The sequence below is a fragment of the Vanessa tameamea genome, chromosome 21, assembly GCF_037043105.1.
Source record: "Vanessa tameamea isolate UH-Manoa-2023 chromosome 21, ilVanTame1 primary haplotype, whole genome shotgun sequence".
NCBI lineage: Eukaryota > Metazoa > Arthropoda > Insecta > Lepidoptera > Nymphalidae > Vanessa > Vanessa tameamea.
In genome coordinates this window covers 7553550-7573020 of record NC_087329.1, presented here as the reverse complement: position 1 = coordinate 7573020, position 19471 = coordinate 7553550, and the positions used below count along the sequence as shown (strand labels likewise).

Sequence of the window (19471 nt, the reverse complement as noted above, 5' to 3'; positions counted from 1 at the left end):
GAAACTTGCATGTGCCGGATAAGATTCTGCTACGTGTTTCCACCTGCATTGAAGCAGGGTGGTGAAGTAAGCTCAAAACCTTACCTTGTAAAGGAGAGGAGGGTCTAGTGCAACAGCTATAGCACTTTTTTTACAGTAAAAATTGCACCGAAGCTCTTATATGACATGGTGGTAGGGCTTTTTGCAAGCCCATCTGTGTAAGTACCAGCCACTCATCATATATTCTACCGCCAAATAGCAGTACTCAGTATTGTTGTGTTCCGGTTTGAAGTGTAAGTGAGCCAGTGTAACTACAGGCACAAGGGACATAAAATCTTAGTACCCAAGGTGGGTAGCGCATTAGCGATGTAAGGAATGATTAATAAGTATTTGTTATTTATTGTGCACAATTGTGAAAATATGAGCAATAAGTATATTAAGTAAAATATAAGTACTTGTTGTAAATTTATATAAAACAAGTATATTTTAATAATCATTTTAAAATAATATATACGACGAAAATTTATTTATGTTTATTGTAGGATATTTCCTGACATTTATTCATAACTTGGCTGTCGAGATTAACCAATTTTATCTACTAACTCAATATTAAAGCAATACGTATGATACTTATTGACATTCAGAGTAGAAATTACGACCTGCTCGGAAAATAAAGTAATCTAAAAATAAGTAAAGTCCTGAAAATAATAGACGCTATGAGTTTTTTTTTTTAATTTTATATTTTTTGTTAATTAATTGCTTACAATTTTCAATATAAGTATGAAAGAAATAGTTTGCTACCATTCTTCCTGAGTCTATGATTAGTCTATGATTGTATAATTAATTATTATACAAGCTACCCGTTCCGGCTTCACATGATACAATAAGGGTCTATATACAACTTTTAGATTGATGAACAAACAGAAAAAGATAAATCCTTTTTTTTTTTGTTACTATATACTTCATCGTATCTCGCTACTAAAAAGCGCTGCAGTTCGTCTATTTCTATAGCGTTCAACCAATCGTGATGAAATTTGTATACATACAGAACATTCTCTACCGGGATTTACTAATACATTGCATAAATATATAAATTATCAGTTACCTATCCCGGTTCCACACGGGTACAATATGGGTCTATATAAAACCTTCAAATCAAATCAAATGTATTTTATTCAAGTAAACCTCACAATGAAGCGTTTTTGAATCACCAATATTTAAACACTGCTACCGTTTCGGAAAGCAGCTTCCATCGAGAAGAAATGGCAAGAAACTCGCATTATATGGCATATATTACAGAATATACATAAAAAGATAAGTTCTTGTTTTTTCGGTTATGAAAGTTGAAATTCTCGCCTTTTCTCCACTATAATATGTTTGTATTATACATGAAGTATAATAAGTATTATGGTAGTCACTTTCCATCAGGTGAGCCTCCTGCTCGTTTGCCACCTCCAACATAAAAAAAAAATGAACCTTTCTCTTGAATCGCTCTGTAATTTTTTGAAAATCGAATTAAAATTCGTTGCAAAGTTTAAAAGATCTAACAATTTTGTATAATACTACGTAGAGATAGTGCTACAATGTAATGATGGAATTATCAGGCATTTTATTAAAGAAAACAATAAACAGACAAACTTTTTCTATATTAAGAAATAGAATGATATATGGCTGTCTTCTATAGTATTGGAAAATAGAAACGTCTAATTTGTATAAGTACGGGTGCTTGTTTAGGCTGGGTTGTTTTCATTTAAGGTATCCAAACCTGTTGAAAATTTGTAATTAAAGTTCTGAATTATACGATAGTCTATCGCTTTAGTCTATTGTCTACGCTTAGCCTTGAAATAAAACGTTTGTAGTCATTACGAACCCTTCTTCATGATAGACTGCTTTAGTTTTGCATTGTTATGTTACATTATATAAAATTTTAACAAATGAATTTATACGCTTTGGGTTTCCCAAATTATTTTTCATTTTGATGTTTATCTCCTAAAGAACGAATAGTCAATATTTTGTTTTTTAAATATAAATTTTTAATATAAATGTTGGGTTTAATAAATTTTGGGCATCTTACCAACAAATATGATTTTTGCTACTTATGACAACAAAAGCAGAATGTAATTTGTATTTAAAGAAAACAAGACAAAATATTAAGTCTATGACAACGGAAGTCCAAATGTATTCACAAGCCTAGGGGACGGCTGTCTCTCTGGTGTCGATTTTGTTAGTATTTATGTGGTTTCGAAGTAGTTGACGTCATTCAACCTAATTAATGATATTTTTTTACAAATAGACACACATATAAAAGTAGCATTAAATTTTAAAAATGTAAAGAAATTATAAAATATAAATTTGATCGAAATGAAAATACTGCCTTTCAAATTCAAGCACCTCATCTCGCCAATACATAGGTATTCGTTTCAGCTGTTTTTTTTATCATAGGCTAAAGAGCTGAAGCGAATTTAATGAAACATGATGAGTTAATTATTTAATTACGCGTCCGATAGACAGGGAAGAACATTATATTTTATACGTGATATTACATACATAAGAGTAAAAAGCAACGTTAATTTTATTCATAAATTTTTACAAATCGAATTATCGTAAGTTTGCACTCTCAATTTAAGGATAGTATGCTCTATGTACATAGACAAAACTTAGTTTCAACCTACACATGATTGTGTTATTGCGAAATACAAGCGAGTATGTCCCAGCCGGGTTGTTCAACAATTAATAAACTGAATAAGTTCCTCTACATATAGAAACATTGACTATAGTTCGCAACTCACCTTGCTCTTGTATTTTGAAAGCAGTTGCTTGCAAATTTAATTTTCCCGCCTGAGTTATGGGCTGTGATATTGGAGTCTCGTAGGTCCCGCTTTGAAATAATAAAATTGGTTTATTTATTTATATGTGCTCACTTGAAGTATTTTATGTCCGTTGTTATTAAGTCTCTATTTCAACTGTTAATAAATTTGATTATAATCTGTAAGCTTAGTTAATACTGGCAGAATATATTGTGCACAAATAGCGCTGATACACCCCATATAAAAAAAAAACAAACCAAAAACCTAATTTTTACAATGACTTTTTAATAATGTTTATTATTTGATACATAATACTTGCTGCGAATCATCCCTCAGCAGGAGAGGAGGAGATGTCCTCTGCCTCGGAGAGGGATGTTGACGGGTTTTTGTGTTACTTAATATTAAAATTCTAGTGAAAGATAGAAATTCCGCACTAATACAACTTATAATATATTAAACATTGTTAAAAAATTTACTCTTATTTTTATACATTTTGTCAGTACATATAAAGAAATTGTGCCAGGAGTGTATCTAGTATTGGCAGATAAAAAAAAAACGATGTATTGCTATAACTAAAACTATTGGTTAAATATAACTGCTTTGTAAATTTTAGTTCAAGAGTTTTACAGACGATGTACATAGTTATTGCCCTCGCAGAACAAAAGCGTACAGAGATTTAACAGCTGTATAAATGTTGTGTAATAGTTTTATCGTTGATAATATAATTATAATAACTAACATGTCACAACTCAGATGTTATTTAATTAACTTTAATTTAATTGGCAAATGTGTTTGCAGAAATTAGTTATTGAATAGTTTATGTAATATAGTCTAAGCTGTAGTGATTAAACTGTAGTTAAACTTCAGACATCCATCGATATTTATGTCGTTTTCTAAATTGTATTTGATATATCTCAAGCTGTCTCTAATTAAATCTTCGGTTTGATGATGATTCAGAGGTTACTTTATTAGATTTTACCATTTTTTGGATAAATGGTAATGGCTAGTAAATGTTTTACTGGCTAGGCTTAAGTTTCCTCTCCCTCTGAGGAGAAGAATCTAACTCCACCACGGTGTTACAATTACTTCATTATCGAGCAAGAGATGAATTATAAACATAAATTAAGCACATGGAAATTCAGCGATGTTTGCCTGCACACATTTTTACCTCTGGCCCATACATTTTTGGATAAATATACGACTAAATTCCTGAGAGTTGTGTAATAAATTCAATAGTATAGTGTATTAGAAATAAATGTTTCATTCCTCAATAAATAATAAATCATCCTTTTCGTGGAACGGGGCAGTAAAGTTGGCAGTGTTTACAACGCTAAAAATAAGTAGGTACTTAGAGTTTACAGCATTGCTAACTTTCTAACTCTAGTGACGGGCTGCTACTGAGAAATTCTTGAAAGAAAAACTTTTTATTGACCCGACCTGAGGTTTGAACCCGGGTCTGCAGCCTTATAAGCTAGCTATCGGACAAACGAAAGTCTACCAACGCTACAGCAGATCTTGTATTTGAAACGATACTTTATATATTTCATTCAATGTAGTCCTTATTTATTTATCGTAAAATAACACTATTTCGTATTATTGTATTTCGATTTTGAAGAGAGTGAGTTTGTGTAATTTGTGTACAGGCACATCGTAGTTCCCAAGCTCGGTATTATGTTGACGATTTAAGATGGATGGTTCATATTTCGTTCCAATGTATATGATGAGCTTTAGTTGATCACTAATGTTCAGGTGGCCTATTTTGAAAGCAAACCCAAAAATTAAACCGATAAGATTGGATTTAATGTAGATTATTTCTAGTATACGTATAACGCTGCTGAATTTACCGAGAAAAAGGGAAAAATGTAATATAACCCAATACATTTGACCCTTAGGCCTTATACTAAGCATTCCTAAAACGATACGTTATTCTTATCCTGTGTCGTGCTTCGAGTGGATCCAAGTACATAGTTGAAACATACGAGAACACTTCACCCCTAGAGATCCTTCAACTCGTAGCAGACCCAATTCTAACGATTAATTGAGTGGCCGAAGGGAAGCTGAATTGGCTATCGTAGACGGAATGTTATGTTTTGCGGTCTAAGTGCGTTCGGTTATCTTCCTTATGAATATAATTCTTATTTCACTGTAAGGTAAATATTCGCGCACGGTATTAATTCTTTTTTTAAAAAAAAACCTTCCAAACAAAACTTCCTTACTTTTCCATATTATTACTGCTATTTAGTGTACCTTAATGAGTTGGACGGATTCGTAATGATTTTACCATAAAAACATAGTACCTATTTCCAATTTATATATAAAGTCTCCCGGAGGAGACATTATACTCCACTGCTGCGTTATAACAGGACTATTACATTTTTTTAATTTCATAGTCCAATGGTAAAGTAATGTATCACAAATGCTCAAGAGCCGAGTTTCTTATCTACCAGACCCATAAGAGCTGTTATTGTAACACCATTACTTTTCAAAGAAGGCAAAACTTAACAAATGTTACTGGCTACACGAAGATTTGATCTTGTGATAACATTAGCCATAGAAGCTAGTCGCTAGACCAACTATAAAGGTATTTTATTGTATAGATAGGCGGACGGTTAAATAGGTCACTTGATGGCTTACCATGGACAGGTCACCACCGCCTATTAACATAAGAGCTATAAGAAATATTAAACATTCCTTATATCGGTAATGCGCCACCAATCTTGGGAACTAAGATGTTAAGTCCCTTGCAAATACACTGGCTAACTCATCCTTCAAACCGGAACACAGCAATACGAAGTATTGCTTTTTGACGATAGAATATCTGATGAGTGGCTGTTACTTACCAAGACGGGCATGCACAAAGCCCACAAAGTAAAACAAAGTTAAACAAAATTTATGAATATAATTTCTAGGCCTCAATGCATCGATCATCTAAAATGCTATGTTCCTCGTGTAATAATTAATTTTACTTGTACTGTTTTAGGCCGAGATTGGCTAGGCTTTTCCTAACTAGTAAAAAAGCATTTTTGTATTGTTCATTTTTTTTATTTCGTTTTGTATTTGATGGATATATCGCTACATTCTATCTTTTAGAGGGATCTGCCTGTGTGTATACTTAGCTAATAATGTTATAAACATAATCATAATCAGCCTGTAAATTTCCCACTGCTGGGCTAAGGCCTCCTCTCCCGTTGAGGAGAAGGTATGGAGCATATTCCACCACGCTGCTCCAATGCGGGTTGGTGATGTTATGCAAGTCTATAATAGAAATACATTTATGCTAATATTATAAATGCGAAATAATTATGTCTGTCTGTTACGCTTTCACGGCTTAACCTCTAAAAATAATTTTGGACCTCAAGGAAAAACGTAGGTTTTTTTTATACCTAACTACTTCAATACCGGGGCGTACTCTACCACGCAGACGAAAATGAGTCATATGTATTGTAAGCTTGAAAAGTTTTATTTTTTAGCAGTTAAGTTTATTTGCTTATGGATTTTAAAAGAAAGCAAACTAAACGAAGCATATGTTTTTCATCTGCAGTTCGAATTAAATTTGAAGCACTAAAATTCAATCAATATCTTATTTCTCGCCGAGGATTTTGTTATCGAAGTTTGTTCAATAAGAATAAAGCTTTGAACTCCATGATTAATTAGAAGACTTTTAGTTTGAAATAGGTTGTGAGATTGACACTTTATATAAATGATAAGAGTTAGTCGACTTGAAACTTAATATTTTATATACTTATAGTAAAGGTTAGGTCAAACTGGACGAAACAAATTACACGGCCGTCGGATTCCTCGCTCGGACATTCTTTGTTCATAAATCTTAAACATTGAGAATTATTTTTGTGGATTTATTTCTTTAGAATTCCGCCGCTTAATATAAACTCCTTTATTTAATTGACTTAAAAAAGAAGGAGGTTTATGATCTCAGCGTTTTGCTTTGTATGCTCCTCGATAGCTTTGACGAGTGGGTTTCGATTTTGATATTTATTTGTTTATTTATTAAATACTAGCGACTCGCCCAGGCTTCGCACGGGTGCAATGCTGATACTAAATATACTACAGAGTGTCTTACAAAGTTCACAGCTTTTTTGTCATTAGACAATACAAACCGCTATATCTCTGCGTTTTAAATCTGTAATATCTTTGAAAATATTAATTTAAATTACATGCTGTAAAGAGCTATATTGATCTATATTAAATTAACAATGTATTTAAGGTACTTAATTGGATAAAGATTAATGCTGTATTCCTTTAAATCGCTTCTAAAATAAGCCATTATTTTTCGTAAAAAGTAAATGATTAAAAATGGTTATTGTAGGTTACCCCTAAGAGATAGGCATATACCATCACTGACTTTTTTGAAGAACTTTTTATGGTGTACAATATTGTAGTATATTATTTTGATCTATCTCGTAAGGTTTAGCCAGCGTTTGCAATGTAAGCTCAAAAATGAAATTTTTTATTTACGACATCACTTTGGAAACCTCTAAAATTATCAGTGTTTCTCCACTATATTGTGCAAGTATTATACACATAAACCTTCCTCTTGAATCAATCTATCTATTAATAAAAACCGCTTCAAAATCCGTTGTTTAATTTTAAAGATCTACTCATACATAGGGACAGACAGCAGTGAGTGATTTTGTTTTATTCTATATAGTGAAGTCAACGCTTTATGCAATTTGGTTTCTTATTCTGGCGCACAATCGTAAATATTAAAATGCCTCACTTATAGGCTATCTTAAAATGCTTTTATTCGATTTTTATTCGTTACGATATTTAAGGTTAATTGCAATGTTTTTGCACTTCTATGATTGGGGTAATCGTTGTAGGATGTGAGTCGATTCGGCACTTATTCCGTGTGTATAACTTAGCCTTTTATGAATACATTAGTTTTAGGTTTTGATGAATGATGAAATAAAATTATTTTGAATCGCAAATCCGATCCTCTGGGCTAAAAACGAACCAGCCCTCCTGTCACCAGTGGAGGCAATAAGGCGAGGTGTTATACTATTGATGAAGCATTTTGCACCACTGCTCCAAGGGCTAAGTGTTCTCCAAGGGACAAAAAAGTAATTTGACATAAGACACGAATATGTAGATCATTTTTTTTTGCTTCAGCTTTTTCCGCAGCGGCACCGGCTCTTATTTTTTAGTTAGTCGTTATGTTTTATCTAGTAACGCTAATGTCAAATATATGTTTGAAAATGTATTAATTTTATTAGCACGCACAAAATTAATTAAATGTTTAAATCCACACTGAGTTTGAAAATAAGCATTGTTAACATTCCTACACCTGAACTCTCTCGGGTCGTGTCGAATAACCATCTCATCGGATTATGCTAGTGAGGGAATTGAAAACCTTTGTATGAGACACTGATTATGAACTACTAGTTGCCGCCGGCGACTTCGTTCACGCTTTAAATGTTAGTCGGTCCAAGCTTTCATCTTACAATATTTTATAAATTTCAGTTTGGCCGAGAAAGAGTAACAGACAGACAGACAGACAGAAAGAGTTACATAGCGTTTATAATATTCTAGTATAGATAATACCTTCAGTTTAGCTATCTTGTCTTCGTTCGGAATGGTCAATGTGGCCAAAAACTGGCAGGGCAAAAATATTTTTATGTCGCTGAATGCCACCTGATGGTAAGTGTTTACATCTGCTTATAGACATTGGGACAGCATTATATATTAAACAACACTTACATCGTCAAGGCGTCACCAACTTTGGAAACTACGATGGCATACCCCCTGTGTAGTAAGACTCGCAATCACCTTTCAAAGTAGAACACAAGAATACTAAGTATTGCTGTGGTAGAATATGTCATGAGTGGGTGCTACCTCCAAGACGGGTTTGCACGAATCCGTAAAATAATAAGTACGGAATCCTATTAATTTCGTGGCCGCACTTTTTAAGTTATATAATATAAATATTTTAGTGGCCACATTAATCCAGCATTTATGAAATGTTTACGCGACCTTGAATAATATGACCTTAAGCCAAATATTATTTGAAGTTCATTGCGTTTATTAATTTTTAACAAAATATAATTCCCTTATTTAATCGTAAATAATATCTATAAAAATATTTTGAATAATATTCTGCTGTGTGTATCTACCCCGAATTGGAACTACTTGGCGGAATAAACTAGGCCTTTGACTTTTTCGTGACTTCCATTTTTTTTTATTAATCACGTTTCTATTATAATCTGTATAAAAAAGTCGCTAATGAAGTTATCTAGCCGTGGCTTTCCGTGAAATTAATCTCGTAAAATGGCCCTTTTTTGAGCTTAGACCATTCGCTTGAAACCGATTGGTACCGACATCAAAAGATCAAGATTGACATTGGAAGATTAAATCAGAATTCAAGTGATCGCACCCTTCGCGAATTCTGATTGACATTTAAGAAAGATAGATATATGAGAGGACGTGTCAGCCGTCTGGATTTCGGGATACGTTTCGATGGTGCCGACATTACCATTTTATTACGAATATGCTTTATATGTTAAGTGACAAAAGTAATGTCTCACTGAAAAATGCCACTGAGCTAAGGTCTCCTTTTGTTCGGAGGAGAAGTATTGGAGGTTATGTATACTGCACTGCTTTAATTGGCTTGGCTGATACATTCGTCACGATGTTTTCCTTCACTCCGACTTGACATAAATGACTATAAACACGAATTAAATAATTCAATAGTTAGCTCGGGTTTGGAGCCGCAATATTTGGTTAAGATTTTTGAGACGTGTTATAAACTATTGGACTAGATCTAGGCTCCATTCACGTCATTACAGTAACAGAAATTCATGAGTATGTAATATAAATAAAATAAAAATAAATAATATTCATAGAAGTTGGAAATATATGATGAGTGGGTGGTACCTACCCAGACGAGTTTGGATAAAAACAGTAAAATTTATATATAGTATATATAGTATGAGCTTAATCTAGATTTAACCTGTTATGTGTGTGTCTGTGCGTGTGTGTGTGTGTGTGTGTGTGTGTGTGTGTGTGTGTGTGTGTGTGTGTGTGTGTGTGTGTGTGTGTGTGTGTGTGTGTGTGTGTGTGTGTGTGTGTGTGTGTTAATATGGTAGAGATAAGTATTAAAAACAAATTTGTGAAAGTAAACTTGTAAGAAGAGTATAGTACGTTTTTTTATACAATTCGGGTATCATCATCAATCATGACTCCACTCCACTTGGTGGTAAGTGGTAGTCCAAACGCGAAGAAGAGTTAAATAAATTATTTTAATGATAAAAAGATTAAACTCTAACCAACTTGATAAAAGTTGTAAATACATTATTTATATTTAGTTTTATTTTATAATAAGATAAAAAAGTCAAATTATTGAACGCGAAACATAAAAAAGACATTGCATAATTAAAATATTTATACGGAAAATTTTCACCCCATGTGTATTTCTTTTAATTCTTAATGGTACCGTATGCTTTTTATTATTTAAACTCGCATTCGTGACACGAATCACTATGTTTTTAACGATTCATGTGCATTCAGCCTTATCCTAACGTCACGTAAAACACGAGGCTGTCGTAGTAAGGGTTAGCTCACGTAACGTCGAATATATAACGTTCATATAGTATATTATTTCAGGGCTGCATTTCGTTGCATTATGCTCTCTTAATCGCCTCTTAAATATTTTTGCAAGTTTAACTTTATATTCTGCTAAGGAGGTTTCAGGCCTGTTGTGTGAAAGGGATGGCTGTATATTCCGTCGGCAAGGTTCGTACGTTCAGTCAGTTTAAGGCTAGCCAGCCAGCTGATACGACGTATCGTTGGTTTTATTTTTCTTAAATATATGCTTCGATACACGCGAAGGTTTTAAACTATTGTGCTTAAGAGTGAAGTGTTGGTGTTAGTTACTATAGTGATTGTAATAATTATTCTTTGATTATTAATAATTATGTAAATATTTTATTACTTAAAAGTATTAAAGTACTTAAAAGTGTTAAAATAATAATAGATAAACTCTTAGTGTTTATGTGCTGAAAAGACTTGTGACGTGGGACTCGAATCTTACTCTATTTTCAAATGGTAAGTTTTTTTTATTTTATTTTTTTAGGAACCGTATTTTCAGCCGGCAATAATTTCCTCAAAGTCAATATTAATAATTATAGCAACAAATAGTATATACAAAATACAGTCGTAATAAAATCGTTCGTCTACATAGACAATTTATTTTTGATTGACGTTTTATTCAATTTATAAGTAGAATAACTTTCGATTCCAGTGACAATTATTTTCATGAATCTGTGTATGAAAATGGGCTTTGCCTTGAATTTATTGGCGACTTTATGGTTTCGACTGTCACCACATGATTTATTTATATAGTCATTCGTAAGTTCCGTTGCACGTTATATTTTATTATTAAAACAATACAATTGTCTTACAAAGTAATTTCATGAAATGTTCTGATTAAGTTATTCGTAATATTTATTCATAATAATTTACAAATAAATCCAGTTCATATATTTATAACACTTTGAACCACTTGAAGTATTTATATTAGGCGATTTTAAATACTGCATAACGTAGAACGTAATTTTTTTTATTTTTTATTTTATGAATTAATTGCACAGTTTTAAACGGCTTTAATTTATTTATGCGTTAATTACCATGGTAACAATGGAAGAAAAAAAATTAAACAAGATAATATTGACATAAGCAATTTAGCTCCAAATTTTAACCAAATGTTCTGAATTGTATCTCCTTGAAGTGTAAATATTATATTTTCGTTGTACGATAATTAACTAGAAAACATTTGAATATATATGTCATCAGTAGAGTTTGTTAGATAAAAATTCGAACCTCACTGCAGAATTCGATTGCGAAATGTTAGAAAGTGACGCTCAAAATAATTTAAATGTTCTGATTATACAAAAGGAAAATGGAGCGCGCGGAACATTAGTAGGGGCAACAAAGCGAATGCGAATTCCTGTTAGTTTATTAATTAACAATTTGAAAATACGTCAATAATTAATAATTATAGAAATACACTGTTATTAATTAAATGTTAAAGTTTAACATATTTTATAATTTATTATCAAAAATTATCAAAATCAAAATATACTTTATTCAAGTAGGTTTTTACAAGCACTTTTGAATCGTCAATTAACAAACTATTTAAAGTAAAGCTACCACCGGTTCGGAATGTAGATTCTACCGAGAAGAACCGGCAAGAAACTCAGTAGTTACTCTTTTTCAACATCTAAAAATACAGTCATGTTAGTTAAATACAATTATATATGTATGTTGTGTCTCCTGCCTGGAAGTCAACAAGCATTAACTCCACGCTTACCTATATATACTTTCAAGTATCTTTTTAAGAAACGTAGAATCATAAAATTTCATAACCGTCTGATTGCATTTCTATGTAACCATAAAAGACCCAGTTTTAGTATCACGTTACCATTAAAAGAGTTGTATAAATCTTAGCCTTATTTTAAAAATATTATTATTTCAAGTATAAGTAACTGACATCGTATTAGAGCTCTATAATTTATTTTATTTAAGTCTATGCAAATTTTAATTTATCGTATAAAATACAAAGAATTTGAAATAAAATAAGTTAAGCAGTGAAAGAGTTGAATCGGAGAAGCCTTAGTTGTTCGTGTTTTAAGAAATATATTGAAGGTTTTACTTCGAACAAAGATTATTTTTTTATGTATAAGAAAATTATAATTATTTTTAATTAATTAATTTTTACAGAGAACTTAAGTGGTAAATTTTAGTTACCGATAAAATTGTTTATGTATATTTTGATTAAGAGATTAATAAGCGAGGTATTATGATTTACATTTTTTTATAGCGTAAGTAGGCGGGCAGACAAGGGTAAGTGGTCACCATGTGTAACCTAATGGTAAGTGGTCACCAATGCTCATAGACATTGGAACTGTAAAAAAACATGTACATTGACAATGCGTTACAATCCTTAGGAACTATGATGTTATGCCCCTTGTGCCTGAGTTCCTCTAGCTCACTCACCCTTCAAACCGGAACAGAACATTACTAAGTATTGCTACTTGGCGGTAGAATATTTGGCCCTACCACCAAAAAAACTTATTATATTATATTGGTTTTTATTGGTTTGACCCGAAGATTGAACCAAGCCCTAAAGGATCTACGCCATATGAGCATAAACTCTTCCAACTACCGAATCAATAAATTTTTGAAGTTAGTTTTAATTTATTTTGTGTATTTTTTTCACTATTATAGTTTTGATACCAAGCATCAGTAGTATTGTATCTTTAAATGTACATATTTACACTTTATTTAAAAAAAAAATAGAAATTAAATGATAACCTCACCCTTTTTAAAGTGGACTAAAATGTTTATTTAAATCTTCTAAGATGTATATCAACCAATTTTGGAAGAAATTCGCTTAAGGAGGGTTAGTCGATTAACCGTGTTTTTCTTTTTGAATTGAGTTTAATATAAGACTAATCTAAAGGTAATCCTATACGTAATTGTATCGTAGCTCAAATCTTGTTTCGCGAGCAAACAAAAGCAATGTTAAACATAATAACTTAAGTAAGTTGGAAAGCAATTAAGTCGAGGTAGATTAACACCTAACCATGTTTTGAATATTTTAGTATTTGTCTCTGTTTACGAGTTTGTTCATAAAATATAAAATGAAGATATTTATTATTTGGACTTAAAAAATTGTAGCAAAATCAAGGTGACTTGGCTGCGTATCAATACTCCTTGGTATTCAGTAGTTACGCCTACGAAATAAAGTATATGTAAATCCGAATATCGCTTTAGCGAATTTTATGATTATATATAACTAGCTTAATATACTCAAGTTAAAAGTAGGAAAGTAACATCTCAATAGGCCAAGTTTAAACAACTGATCGCTGGTTTATATGCATTGTCCTGTATCAGCTCATATCACAAATAAATATATACCAAACGAAGTTCTAAAAAACAATTCGTCAAATGCTCAACCAAAATTGTCCACTAAATATTTCTTTCGAAAAGCCTTTGAGTTTTACGAAAATAATTTTTGTTCCGAAAATTTTATACTAACAATATGCAATCAGATTTCTCTAAAACGATCTTAAATTTCTTTTATAACGAAGGTCTTCATTAAATCGTATCGAGTATCGAATCTGAGTGCCTAATTGAATTACTTATGGCAGTTTGTGTAAGGCAAACCCACCTGGAAGGCAGAAGGGCAGCTGAGCGAGAAACTTCTTGAATTATTTACTAAATTATCGTTTCGACCGCAGTTCTTCTAATTCCTTTATTTGCGTCCTTTATTTATTCCGCTTTACCGAATTTCGCAGTTTATTATGACAATTTGGTTCTCGTCGCAACGCTCACTGGGTACTCGTTCACTATACATTTTTAATTAATTTATCAAATCGTGCTTGTATTCAATGAAGTAGATAAACATTTATCGTTTGTATCTATTAAATGTAAATATCCGGCTACAATGGAATAGGTACGAATAAACAGCGTTAGCGGCAGATAAAGTTTTTTAGGTCAGAGTGGAATATTATTTATTTTGTAATTGGATTTAAACTAAATTCGGAATGTAATGTTTATTAAATTAGCTTATATTGCTCTCAAACAATGGCCCAGGGGATGGAAATTCTGTATTTTTTTGATTTAGGTTGGCAGATTTGTTAGTATGTTCCTTATGTCCCTTGTGCATTTTTATGAGAGCCGAGATGGCCCAGTGCTAAGAGCCGAGATGGCCCAGTGGTTAGAACGCGTGCATCTTAACCGATGATTTCGGGTTCAAACCCAGGCAGGCACCACTGAGTTTTCATGTGCTTAATTTGTGTTTATAATTCATCTCGTGCTCGGCGGTGAAGGAAAACATCGTGAGGAAACCTACATGTGTCTAATTTCAACGAAATTCTGCCACATGTGTATTCCACCAACCCGCATTGGAGCAGCGTGGTGGAATATGCTCCATACCTTCTCCTCAACGGGAGAGGAGACCTTAGCCCAGCAGTGGGAAATTTACAGGCTGATTATGTTTTATTTATGTATGCATTTTTATGGCGAAATGAGGGGTTTTCGAAATATCAACGCCAAGTGATTCGTTGTTAGTAGTCAAGGAGTGTTCTGATAATGTGGAGATAAGTCTGATGGTGACTTCTTTGCGGTTAACTTAGTTTAGTCGGTTCCAGTTCGAGACTTTGAGTGATAAAGAGAAAAGAATTCAGATACAAATGTTTTTGGTTTTCGTTGGTGTGTTTCGTGTAAGATGTCTAGGGTTTAGTCGTCTGCACAGCAGTACTATTCGCGCAATCTATAACCTAGGAGCCAAGGAATCATTAAGTATACATTTAAAGAAATTAAGATATTAACTGTTGCTTCTCGATTCTGTAATGTTTTGTATGTACAGAAAAATATTAATGTTTTTATGAGAAAATGTGATTCTCATACCATTGGTACACGGAACAAACACAATCTTGTTACTCCTGTTACTCGACTGCATATAGTCAGTAACTCTTTTGTGGGGCAATGTATACGCTTCTACAACAGGATCCCAGAAAGCGTTCAAAATGCTTCTGTTGCCAAATTTAAAATAATTGTTAAGGAACGCTTGTGTGCTAAATGTTACTATACAATTAGTGAGTTTATGTTTGATAGCACACCTTGGGAATGAAACGCTCGCCTCCTGGCTGTTTCTATTCATATACAATTATGTATGAAATTAATTTGACAAAAAAAAAAGACGCGCTGTGTTTCTTTCGCCGGTTCTTCTCAGGTTAGGGTATTCCTTTGTTTAATTTGACCTTCAATAAGAAAGTGTAATACTTCTATAAATAAATTGGAATTCCTAATAAAGGAATTTGAGTTTGAGTTTGAGTAAATGTTGGCGCTTTGGAACATACCATTGATATGCAGAAAAAGCTGTGTAGTTACACTGGCTCACTTATCCGGACTACACACACAATAATATTAAAGCAATAGATGTGACGAGGGCGAGGTACCTAGCTTCCACAAAGTGCTACTAAGATAATTTGTTTCTTTTCATTTGTGGTTTATAATTTTAGTCGTATTTTGTTTTGGAAAAATATCGTGATTAAGTCTGGTTGTACTCGTAGTCCAGCAAATCCAGAGGTTTTTTGTCCATCAGTGGGACGTTTACAAACTGATATTAAATTACTGAATTTATTCAGATACAAGATGTATATATATATATATATATATTTTAAAGATCTAATGAAATTTCCTTTACTCGCTGTTCGAAATTTCATGATGCTTTCAGTCTGAATATAGCGTACAAATATTGAGCATTGTAATTTGTTCTCAACGCTTAATGTGTCGCGACATTTTGAGAAGGTTGAAATATGATTGCTTTGTATTAACAATGGAAGTTAACAATGGAATGAAATGCGTCTACAATAAATATGTTATTATGAAATTATGGCTGAGTTAATTTTGTACATTTTTTTTTTTTTATGATGTAGTGGGCAAAGGAGCAGGAGGCTCACCTGATGGAAAGTGATTACCACCGCCCATGGACATCTGCAACACCAGGGCGGTTGCAGGTGCGTTGCCGGCCTTTTAGGAAGGAGTACGCTCTTTTTTCGAAGGTTCCCAAGTCGTATCAGTTCGGAAAAACCGCCGGCGAAAGCTGGTTCCACAGAGTGGTTGTGCGAGGCAGAAAATGTCTTAAAAATCGTGCTGTTGTGGATTTTCGGACATTTAGGTGGTGCGGGTGAAATTTAGAATTTTGATGAGATGTCCGAAGGTGAAATTCAGCTGCCGGGATTAATCCAAACAATTCCTCGGTTTGGTTTGGAAGATTCGGTAGAAGATGCAGAGTGATCCAACATCTCTACGAAGAGCCAAAGGATCGAGCAGATCCGAAAGGGCTTGATCGTCGATAATTCGAGCTGCTCTACGTTGGATACGGTCTAATGGAAGGAGCTGGTACCGGGGAGCACCCGCTCAGAGGTGAGAGCAGTACTCCATGTGAGGCCGAATTTGCGCCTTGTCTAGTCTTAGGCGATGGGCCGACGTGAAATACTGTCTTGCCTTGCTGAGCACACCGAGCTTTTTTGATGCCAATTTGGCTTTGCCTTCCAATTGACCGCGGAACTGAACGAGGCTCGAAATATCGACGCCAAGTATTCAGATACTAGGTGTGGCGGCTATCGGAGTGTTCTGAAATCGTGGAGATACGACGAATGGTGTTTTTTTGGCGGTTAACGCGCAAACTTGCGTGTTTTTGGGGTTGAAGTGGACTAGGTTTAGCCGGCCTCAGTTCGAGACTTTGTTTAACGAAGACTTGATTTCAGACACAAGTTTGTTCCGGTTTTCTTCGACGTTTTCCCGAGAAATATTAGCACGGCCGGTGTAGGAGGTGTCTACGGTACTGTCGTCTGCATAGCAGTGAATGTTACTGATTTCCAACAAGTCATTGATATGCAGAAGAAACAGAGTGGGTGAAAGAACGCAGCCTTGTGGAACACCAGTATTGACGAATTTTTGATCGGAGCATGCACCATCAACAATGACCTTGATGCTCCGATCTGCCAAAAAGCTGGTAATCCAATTGCATAATTTCTTCTGTTTGATGAGCAAATCTTCCTACCATTTTTATTATACAAATGATTTGAATATAATTTGTTACTAGTACGCATAGGCGTAACAAATTATAAAATTTCGTATAATTATAAACGTTCGTAAAAAATCCAATCAACAAGCCATTTCGAAATTGCAAACCCCTCTAGTTACGTAAGAATTGCAAGATATTAAATAATAAAAGAATGTTAGCAACAATATTTTCGTCGTCACATTGTTACTTAATATGGCAAACCGTAATTGGTGTAGAAGTTTCCTTAACTCTCAAAGTCTGGCCCTTTCTTTAGTTATGACGACTTCGGTAATATTGTTAGTAACGGAGGATTTGTTGGCAGTTTCTTTGGGATGTATTCTTAATATTTTCAAGGTTTTTCATAATTTTAACTTCCTCCCAAGATATCTTAGTTTAATTATTCCATTGTTTATATTTAATTTAGGAATCCTAATTACAAAACTAGTCATATCGAAATGGGTGCAGTCATTATGTAGGCGATATTGTAACCTTTACTTGATTACATAACATAAACATAATCAGCCTGTAAATTTCCCACTGCTGGGCTAAGGCCTCCTCTCCCATTGAGGAGAAGGTATGGAGCATATTCCACCACGCTGCTCCAATGCGGGTTGGTGGAATACACATGTGGCAGAATTTCGTTGAAATTAGACACATGCAGGTTTCCTCACGATGTTTTCCTTCACCGCCGAGCACGAGATGAATTATAAACACAAATTAAGCACATGAAAATTCAGTGGTGCCTGCCTGGGTTTGAACCCGAAATCATCGGTTAAGATGCACGCGTTCTAACTACTGGGCCATCTCGGCTCTTACTTTACTTGATTGCAAGTGGTCATCGATATGCACTAGTGGCATAAGAATTAAAATATGTGTGTATAATCTCTTGTGTCTGTAATCTAACTGACTCACTCTCAAGCCGTTAGGGCATTGGCTATGTAAGGAATAGTTAATATTTCACGTACAGAAGTCTCAATGTCTAAGAAAAAAGAATTTCCAACTGTTCCTTTGAGCTACATTTCTGTTAATGATAATCAATACTATTGCCTTATCAAAAACTTCGAATTGGTTTAACACAAGACGAATAGTCAGTTAATGAAATTATCAATAGGATCTTATGTTACTAGTTTAGCGTCTTATAGGAACCGCTTCTCAATTGAATTAGGAAGAAAATGCTTTACATTTTTCAGCACGCCGTTCTTTTAAAACCGTCTGGGTGCGTCCTCCCGCTCATCAATTATTTTAGGAATCTGCAGTATTGTAAGATCAACGAGTCAGTCAAAAAAGAAATATCTAATAAACCTATATGAAAATAAAGAAATATTGAATACAAAATATACTTTATTTATATAATACAGGTTATTATATTTATTTTTTAATTCGCCTTAATATAAATACGTTTAGTACAGGTGAAGTTATTTACGTTGTTTTGTACAAAAAAGTTCATCAGTTAGTATTTTACAATTCAAGAACATTAAAATCTAAATATCCTTGGCATAAATCTTGGTGACGGGGCTTTGTGCAAGCCTGCTGGGTAGTACCACTCACGCATCATATGTTCTATCGCCAAACAGCAATAATTGGTATTATTGTTTTCCGGTTTGAAGGAGGAGACAGGATAACTACAGGCACATGGGTCAAAACATAGTTGTATCCAAGGTTGGTGGCGCATTGGCGATACAAAGAATGGTTAACATTTAACAGCGCCAATGGCCATGGGCCAATGTGAACACTTTTACCGGTCCGCCTACCCATTTAAAAAGAACCTTCATAAAAATAGGTAAACAATAATACCACGCATTTTTATTATCTATATGATATTTTATCAAATAAAATAGTATGTTATTTATTTTATTGATTTATAAAAAGTTATTTAATATATTAATTGGCAATTGTGAAGATCTGTTAGTTAAAAAATTTATATTTGTTGCATGAAGGTTTGTGATGTAGACTTCAAAATCGAATTCGGATATCATTTATAAGTTTAAAGTTACACTTATCTTTAAATATTATTGTGTTTATATAATAGTCGTATCTGTTTTTATCATAATAATAACACATTATTGTTGATATGTTAAAAAATTATATAACCTTT

The 19471-nt window shown here is 33.4% G+C and overlaps 1 long non-coding RNA gene across 1 annotated transcript in view; it reads left to right on the top strand.

The window, feature by feature from the left end:
- Positions 1-10561: 10561 nt before the first annotated feature.
- The window catches only part of LOC113395609 (uncharacterized), a 232716-nt gene continuing 223806 nt past the window's right edge, over positions 10562-19471 (top strand). Inside the window, exon 1 of the long non-coding RNA XR_010309504.1 lies at positions 10562-10844. This is a non-coding gene — a long non-coding RNA (uncharacterized LOC113395609). The remainder of the gene's footprint in view (positions 10845-19471) is intronic.